Here is a 9,925-nt window from a genome sequence, read left to right on the forward strand (position 1 = left end):
GGCAAACTATCTGCACACATTTACATCTAACTAGCGGGCCGATACAGTACAGTGCGTTCCGTCGGAGCGCACTGTTAACCCGCCATTGGACCCGCGTTTCGACACACTAGCGTTACCCCTTATTCAGTAAGGGGCCGAAAACGCACGTCCAACCCCCCAAACCTAATAGCGCCCGCAACATGCAAATGCATGTTGATGGCCCTATTAGGTATTCCCGCGCGATTCAGAAAACAAAATGTGCAGCCAAGCTGCACATTTTGCTTTCAGAAATTAGCGCCTATCCAAAGGTAGGCGCTAATTTCTTCGAGCACCGGGAAAGTGCACAGAAAAGCAGTAAAAACTGCTTTTCTGTGCACCCTCTGACTTAATATCATGGCGATATTAAGTCAGAAGTCCCGAAAGTTTCCAAAAGTTTAAAAAAAAAAAAAATTTGAAGTCGGCCCGTGGCTGTCGGGTCGAAAACCGGACGCTCAATTTTGCCGGCCCTAGCGCCTCCTTTTGCCTGTTTTTACCGCCGGGCCTCATTTGAATAGAGAATCGCGCGCACAGGAGAGTGGGCATTCGCCCGCTGTCCTGCAGATTTTACTGTATTGGCCCATTGCTTAGGTAGATTTTGCTGCAGGAAAACAAAAACCCTTTTCCAGACAGGCTTATTGAGACCTCCTCCTTTCCTACCTGCTCACCTCGTGGCTATCCTGAAGTGCCTAAAATGCATGGGGAAGGGACCCGAATGCTCTCTGCCAGTGAACCCTCTGTGGCTCAGTTTTCTTTTGCAAAACAGGAAGCGGGACTGGAAACCTCCCATGCTGCTTCCCAGACTGCGGCTGCTGCTCTTTGATGGTAGCACTGGTGCTGCCTGCTCAAGCCCACTTCAGAGCCAAGCTGGACCCAACAGAGATTTCAAACTGGGCAGACAACCACCAGCATTTTTAGCAACGATGGGGTACTGTCAGAAACTCATCTTGGGAGAGGGCGTAATGGGCTGGGAGTTAGAACACATGAATGCAAGTCTAGTCTCTGTCACCAGCATTTGCTGTGACCTTGAACTTGTCCTTTTATCTCCTTGTTTTCTCAGGTAACCATTTAGATTGTTTTACTGGTTTCAGTTGCCCTGTAAATGCTTAAGTAAAAAAAGAAAAATCTTCTGAGGACGAGCTCTAAAGATGCTGCTTTGCTGTGCATTTTGTGGATGCTCAAGAAAAGTTCTCGTTAGATTATTGCCTGCCAGTGTTTAATACTGGGTTACGCTTTCTCCTTGTAGTTTTGCATGTTTACGTTGCTGTACTGTTATTGTGGACTCTCCCTATCGCCAGCCTTTTCTGACAGGAAGTTAGGCTCTCATCTAGAAAAGTGCATTATTTCCTAGCCGAGTGGTTTGGGAAGAATTCTCCATGGGCTCCATTTTCCTTTAAATTCAGGTGCTTACAGTGCGGTCAGGAGAACAGAGACAAAGGAACCCCTGTGCTAGCCTACCTTCCAGCATTTTTGTTGCCAGCTTAGGTAGCTCAAGTAGCAAATGGCACCAGGCAGTGCTGGGGTAATGCAGAGGGCACCTTAGTGCATCACAAAAACACAAGTTTAGGGAGGATGAGGAAGGCAGATGAAACCAAGCAGGGCAGAAGACATTTGGAGGGTGTGAACTGAAACAGAATTCTGTAAACGAAACCCAGAGCTGGGCTGTTTGTATGTCTACACCATTTAAAAACCAACCGTGGATTTGTCATCTTTGGCCCTTTGTTTTAAATAGTTGGAATCTCCAGGCAAGCCAAGGATCACTGCCATTAGCCTAAATTTAGAGAAAAATGATTTCCGAGAGATTTTGAAATGGCACTTCAAATACCCAACCCTCAGAGAAAATATGGCTGTCCAGTTCTGCTTTTGAAATTAGCTCAAGAGGCCTAGACAGGAGAATGATGAGGAGCTGGCTCTCTAGCACTCAGTCACACCACCAATCAGTCACTGCAGTGCAGAAGTGTAATTTTATAAACTCAGTAAACCATTTAAATCTTGTGCAAAATGCATTATACATGTTAATGGCTTCATCTGGTGAACAGCTTTCAATATGTTTTCTGATACTGCATTAAGGCCCTCTGTATTGGCAGATTATCATCCTATATACTAAAACACCACCTTAATGGGTTCCTCGGCACTGCAGTACGGAAACCTTTACAAAATAGTCACCAGAACCAAAGATCTATTTAAAATGTAGCAATTATGTATTGTTAATAAGAAATATCATTGACAACTTAACTGCATTTGTCAGCTCTCTAATTTCATTAATTTTGTTTTCTAACTTGCTTCTTGAGAGAGATCTTACTTAACCTTTGGAAGTGCCTACACGTTCAGCAGCCCATGTACAAACTAATAAGGACATCAATAATTTAGAAATGCAAACTAGGCAGTCTATTTTCAGCTTCCTTTTTCCTGGGTGCAGTAGAGAATGAGGATATGGCTGCATTAGCAGAATGAGCACGTGCTTCCCCAGTTTGGAAGCAGATCCTGTCCGATTGCTGGTGACTTGTGCAGACCAGCTGGGACCCAGAGCCAGAAATCTCATTAAAGTCAGATGCTGTTATTTCCAGCCTGTAATAAAGCTTTGCAGCCTGATTGTATTCAGCAAAGGCAGGTCATTACAAGTCCAGCCCTTTTTGCATATTATCTAAATTGAAATAATAATATGTTCTTTCCTGTGACATGCTGCATGGAAAAAAGCTAACTCATGAGTGACGCATGTTGATTAGGTAGTTAAAAAGACTTAATAGGCCAGCCCAACAGCCTAGTGACAGTGTTGCACATAGCCAGGCGAACGACCAAGTTTCCATTCTGGGACCCAGCGTTCTGCTCCATAAACCAGCAGAGACTGGGAACGCCGTGAAGACAGATCACAGCCCCAGGGCGGGGGTGAGAGAATCCCAGCTGTAACACAATAGCGACCCCTATGGGTGGGATTCAGGGTGCATACACACTGGGTTCCATGGTCTGTGGGCCCTCTATTGCGGCTAGTCGCTGGAATGGTTGGGTTATGGAGGGGTGAGGGTGAGGTAGAAAACCTGTGAGATGAAGGCTCAGGGCACTTTAGTCTCAATTGGGGCAAGGTCCAATTGAGTTGGAAAAACAAAAGAGCAGGAGGAAACAGGTGAGAGCAAAAAAGAAAAAGAACGAATTGCATAATATTTTTCTAGGTTTAAGGTGTGAATTTAGCAAGGCAAATGAATGTCTTTTTTAGTAAGTTTTTATTATTATTATTTAAAAGGATCCCAGAGGAATAAACCTATACAGTGAGAAGAAGAAATACCAATGGATTATTTTCTTAAACTCAACTAAAGCTTAAGGTCATGTAATCTTTCATTTCTATGTGAAAAGCTTTCTGCAGGTTAGGTCCTGGGGTGCTATTTTTACATCTTTTTGAAATCATATTTCCTTTTCAGTATTAAATATTAGTATTAGCCATAACCATATAGTTTGCATGCACCATGTGAGTTTTTTCCACTTGTATTTCTCGTTAGCTGCCCTCTAGCTCTTAATTTGGGCAATTATTAGCCCTCTCAGAGGCTGATGTGCTGCTGCTAAGCTGGTGAATACTTGGTGTCCTCAGCGACCCTCAACAGTATTTCTGTTTTGTCTGTCCAGCCAACCATATTCGGGATCTGCTTCATCAAGGGAGAACACACTGGGGGCCTCATTCACACAATTTGCCCAGCTGTGTTTGAACTCCACAGCAGAAATTTATTTGCAAAAAGAACTCGGCAAGTTTGATTGGACTAAGCCATGTAAGGAATGTTTTGAAGACCCTTTCAGCTTCCTCTTGCTCCTTTTGACTTCCAAAGCCATGAGCAATTCTCCCTGGGTTCCACCCCCATTTTATATCCTCTCCAAACTTACAGGCTGATACAGAAAAACGTGCGGGAGAGCCGGCGAGCGCACAGGCCACTCTCCTGGGCGCGCGATTCAGGAGGGTGGCCTATGCAAATTAGGGCCCGCGGTAAAAGGAGGCGCTAGGGACACCAGCTGCGTCCCTAGCGCCTCCTTTTTGACAGGAGCGGCGGCTGTCAGCGGGTTTGACAGCCAACGCTCAATTTTTCCGGCGTCGGTTCTCAAACCCGCTGACAGCCACGGGTTCGGAAAACGGACGCCGGCAAAATTGAGCGTCCATCTTCCGGGCTACGGGCCGATTTTTTATTTTTTTAATTTTTACTTTTTTTTTACTTTTGGGGCCCCCGCTTAATATCGCTATGATATTAAGTTGGAGGGTGTACAGAGAAGCAGGTTTTTTCTGCTTTTCTGTACACTGCCCCGGAGCGCACTGTACTGTATCGGCCTGTTATATTGCAGCCGAGGGCCAGGCTCCATTCACAATCTTGCAGTCATGCTTCCTAAATCTAATCACCAGGTATCACCGATGAGTGATGACTGTGACTCCACCCCCCTGCCTCCACAGCATCCCCTGCCTGGGATGACCCGGGGGGCAGAGCTGGGATTGCGCCTAAGTCCCTCTGCATGGCTGTGCACAGCACTGCCGCTGGGCTGATGAATCCGCTACTCCACAAGGCCTTCCACTAGGGCAGTCAGGGAGCAATAGCTATTTGGGCAGTATTGCACTATGTAATTGTTTAACTGCTCTGCATTTGAAAAGTTTGATTAATGAATAATTAAAGAAACAGAATTTCAATATAAACTTTAAAGAATTCATAAAGAAGGGATTTTTTTTTTTATTATTTTAAATACATTAACATCAGGCAGACTTTTCAAGTCAGAATCATCTCTTTGATTTGAGCGTCTCTGCCATTCAGTTGTCTGCTGCTGGTGCATTGCACGCTCACACACGGGGAGGCAAGTTTTGCCCTGGTAAATACCACAGGTCATTCTAAGTAGAAGACAGCTGCTCAGAGGACTGTGAGAAAAAGCCAGCAACATGGAACATGGAGAGCAGAACAAATCAACATGTTTTCCCCTGTGTTTCTGTTTCTCTAATGTGGTTAGGAAACAATGCAGAAGATCAAAAGTTCTTGTTAGTGGAGCATCGAAGCCTAGTGCGCGATATTCATATGCATCAGTCACTTAGCAGGGAGTTTGTGTGGTCAGTTATCAAAGTATGGCTGAAGGTCCTGCAGGGTGAATAATTTAGTTAAATTGGATTTGGTGAGTACTCAGGCTGTGGGCTCTAGCCGCTGTGTGGAACTGTCCTGCTTCTGTGTGGATGCAATGCACAGCTTCGGGCCTGAATGAGACCAAGTCAACATTTGTGCAGATCACACACTCAGCTCGTTTGTTAATATTTGCTCATGAGAGGCCCAGGCCTGGGACTGGGGACGAAAGGAAGGTCAGGACGGTGGTGACAGTCCTGTGTCTCCCGGCTCACTTCACTGCATGCTCATTTCAGCCAGTATTACTTGCCGTTTTTTTACAAGCACGAAAAGAAAGGCATTCGATTCTCTGTATGCACACGTACGGAAGTTTCCCTTCACAATAAAGGGACTGGAAGCCAACACATGTTCCCCTTATAAGGAAGGGTTCCTCTGATTTGCCTGCTCGAGCAAACAGTGTGCAGGATTTCCCTAGCATGGTATCATGTAACCAAGGCTTATTACGCACAGGGAAGTCAGCAAGCAGGGCAAGCACCCTGAGCACCAAGCCGTGGAGGGTGCCAGGCTGCCATTTTGCATCAGCCTGTCAGGTCTGTGAACACGAACGCCCCCAAAGGGAAGGGGAGCACCGAAAGCAGCGTGTGCCGATTGCCATTTTGTCCAGCGACTGCCCGGGTTACACGTTCTCTGGCATTGTACATTATATACAAATACAGTTACATATTTATCACTATATGAAAGAGAGAACGTGTAACCCGGGCAGTCGCCGGACAAAACGTAACTGATGTTGCCTGCGTGTGTGTATATAGATATCATGCAAGAAACATCAGTTTTGTGACAGGATGACTGCTTGGGAAGATCACATGAGCAAAACTGCAGTGAATTATTATCCTCTAACAAGGCCATAGCTGGTGCAGTCTGCAGTGCTGGATATAATGACATCATCAGTCTTCTTTTACTTGTTTTGAGCCCTTATAGACTGATTTAATAATGGGAAAAATATTGCCTTCCTTGCGAATATTCAGTGACCTCAGAGATAGTATTTCCCCTACCCTTCAACTCTGGGAAATGCGATCCTCCGCTGGTCAATGTCCTCACTCTGGTTTACGTTTTCACAATAAGCCCACAAACCTCATTAGAAGTTCATGCTTGCCAGGCCAGTCTGGTGGCTCAGTGGCAGTGCTGTGCCTGCATTGCCACATCGACAGGGACCTGGGTTCAGTTCCCGGGCCAGATCGTCCATTCCGTGGCTCCAGAGGGAGGGAGTGTTCCAGTTATCATCAATGACGACACTTAGAGCCCACGACTGGAGCGCATGGCGCTTGGCCGAGGGCTATCACTGCATTGATTGAGCTAAAGTGGGAGATAATATAGGAAAGCTCAGGGTGCCATAGCCCAGTGGAGGCCGGTTCCGATCAAGCTAGAAACCCAAAGCAGCTAAAGGAAACTGCTGGACCAGAACAAAAGAAGTTTCTGTCTGTGTATGTGCCTAAGGTCAGCTGTGCTGCATATCAGCATTTTTACAAGAAAATTGGAAACCTACTTTTTCCATGTCATTTTTAGAAATCTGAATACTTAAAAACATGACAGCAGAAAAAGACCATATGGCCCATCCAGTCTGCTCATCCGTCCCAATTAATTTAGCATAATAATTCCCATTACTTCCTTAGAGATCTCCTGCATTTACCCCCTGCTTTATTGAATTCAGATACTGGTTTTGTCTCCACCACCTCCAAGGGGAGACTGTTCCACACACCCACCACCCTCTCTGTAAAGACATATTTCCTAAGATTACTCCTGAGGCTACCCCCTTTCACCCTCATCTCATGATCCCTCATTCTAGAGCCTCCTTTCCATTGAAAAAGGCTCACCTCCTGTGCATGGAAACCTTTGAGATATCTGAATATCTGTATCATATCTTCCCATTTCGCCTTTCCTTTAGGGTGTACATGTTTAAATAATTAAATCTTTGTCTATTCCCATGTGCTTTAGAACAAAGACCATTGTCCATTTTAGTAGCCACCCCCTGGACCAACTCCATCCTGTTTATAACCTTTTGAAGCTGGCTGATGTAATGCAGTTAGGGTTATCATTCATTGTTGGTGCCCGTCTATCTGTTTTTTATATTTTGACTTTTGATTCTAATGCATGCTTTGCAACTACAGTTTGGCATGAACAATAAAAAAATTATTATTGTTATACCTAGCCTCGAGAAATGGTGCAAAATGAAATTCCAATATATAAAAAATCAAATTGTCTTTAATTTTTTTTTTTGAGGAAAAAATACAATCTTTTGAGAAATATCAATCACATGTTGCCAGGTTTGATTTCGGTGTTTCTGCTTTATCCCTTAAAAAGAAACTTCCACTGCTGTCTTCATATCAGCACCCTTATGCAAAACAGAGGCTGCTTTCTGGATGGCTTATTTGCAAATGTTGCTTCTGGATTCTGCTATCTTATAAAATTAAAACCTGCTGAGTAAGAGATGACTTCAGTGAACTGGTAGCAGCCTGGCTGTCTTTCAGTCCTGCCAGGGCTCAGTGAAAAGGGGGTGGGGGGTGTTTCTTATCAATAATTCAACAGCGTCTTCCCGGGCACAATCTAGCGAGGCCAGAGCCAAACCTACACTGCACAGCCTCTGCTATCAGGTTGCACAAAAGCACTTCCCCTTCACTGTCTCACAAAATGAAAGGCCATACCAATTTGCTAATATTGTTTCCTAGGGCCAGGTAGTGTTCTTTAAAATATGCAGTGCATCAGATTTCTAGTTGTCTCCAGTTTTATGTGCAAAGAAGATCTGACTTTTCAAAGTCCCTGCTGTATGAAATATGCTACAATAGTGAGAAGTGCCGAGCACCAGTTCCTGTGCTATATGTGATGGATGCCTTTTTTGGTGGCCCCTGATTTAGAGTGAATGTTCCAGCAGATTTGCAACCACGGCACTGTAAGAAAATATCAGCTGCTATACAAGTTCACTTTTTTTTTTTTAAACTGGGTGCAACCCAGTGCCTCTAGGGCAATAATGCACACTGCCAGGTGAGAGAAGAGATCTGGGTCCAATTCCTGAGCCTGGCTTCTGCGCCTAGGGACGGGCGAGGCTGGGGATGCCGGAGAAGAGCCAGTGCTCAAAGTCCCTAGGAAATAGTGAATCTAAGTGATTGCACACCACCACCACCACTTATGGGCCAGACTTAGGGTGAAGGCTTAACAGGGTCCAGAAGGAGCCATGGTCAAGGACTGCTGCTGTGATGGCTGGGCTAGACAGAGGTTATAGAATAGAGAAAAAAAAACCCTGTCTATTTGTGGATGAATGCTAATGGCACCATTACCCAGAAGGGGCTGGTTCTGACTGAGTTGAAAGCTGAAAAAGGTCAGGAGGAAACAGCAAGGCCAAAAAGAAATCTTTTGAGCAATAAAATACTTAAACAAACCTCGGGACCAAGTCATATTATTGACATTATTCAGAATCTATTTATCAGATTTCCTCCAATTAAGGCAAATATCAACATATATGGCTGACGTGCAGGGGTATAAATAACATGAATCTGTCCCCATATAACTAAACAACATTTCTAACAAACAGGGAAGGCCACTGAGCTGTGATATTGATAAGAGTCTTAAGAGAGGTGCATTGAGTATTTTGGACTTCATCCAAGAAGTGCATTTTAGCCTTCTAGCTGGATGTAAAAATACTAAACCATTTTAAAGGGACATCCTTCAGCAATATCAGCAGGAACTAGTTTTCCCTTGATCTGTCCCAACAGCCATGCGACAAAGGGTGGAGTGGGGGGGAAGGTTCCTGGCAGATGAATGTGTGAGTGATCTGCTCTCTTTGGAACAAGCCCCCCAGAAAAACAGTGTCAATTTTGCTGGCATGGGACATGTATCTTCTGAACACTGAGCACAGATACGTTTTTGAATGTAATTTATAAAATAATAATTACAAAAAAAATGACAAACTTTGCCAGATGATTATGCATCAGACAATGAAGGTCCTAGCACCGGTAGGGTCTATTATGATGGCATTATTAAATATATATTAACATACGGGAAGGTGAGTTTTATGATATCTTTTGGAGTTTCCCTTGGGTTTCACGCTGTCTTTTAGTGAATGCTTCTCTTTAATTAGTAAACTATAGCCATGGGAAGAACAGTTCCTGCCAAATAAATAACTTTTTTAATTTTTAACTTTGTAATTTTCAGCACCCAAGAGCATACAGTGCTATACTAGTCTAATTACATGCAAACAGGCTCTTCTCTTACTGCTGAAGTATTGTGTGGAACAGCTTAGACTAATCTTGGCTAAATAGGAAAAGGTGCCAGCTGGGGCCGGAGCCAAGAGAGCTGATGTCATAGACTTTCCAACCAACATAAATGGGAGCGCAGCAATCACTGAGCCACGTGCAGGGCCAGCGAAGAGGCCTGAACTGACGTGGCAAAAGCTAAAGCAGACCAGTGGCAAGAATCGCATTAAGGAGTCAATTCCAACCTTAAGAGAGATGTCAGTAATGGGGAAGGTATTAACAATAACCCGGGCAGACAAGGGAAAGGGAGCAGCCAAGTCGGCCTAGGTCATCACAGATCCTGCTTGATCTCCAGGCCTCATCCTTTTACCACTTCTGTCACTGCTTCCATGGTACATAATCTGTCTGGCATTTCTCAGGCCACCACCTATAAAAGATGTACTACTCGTTCCTGTCTGCCTTCCAAGTAAATTACCTTATAGAGAACATGACTTAATGATACTTGGCAATTTTAGAGCACTAACTATTTATTTATTTATTTATTTATACCGTCATTCGGTTCAGCCATCATAACGGTTTACAAAGTCAAACAAAAAC

This window comes from Rhinatrema bivittatum, chromosome 18 (genome assembly GCF_901001135.1).
Source record: "Rhinatrema bivittatum chromosome 18, aRhiBiv1.1, whole genome shotgun sequence".
NCBI lineage: Eukaryota > Metazoa > Chordata > Amphibia > Gymnophiona > Rhinatrematidae > Rhinatrema > Rhinatrema bivittatum.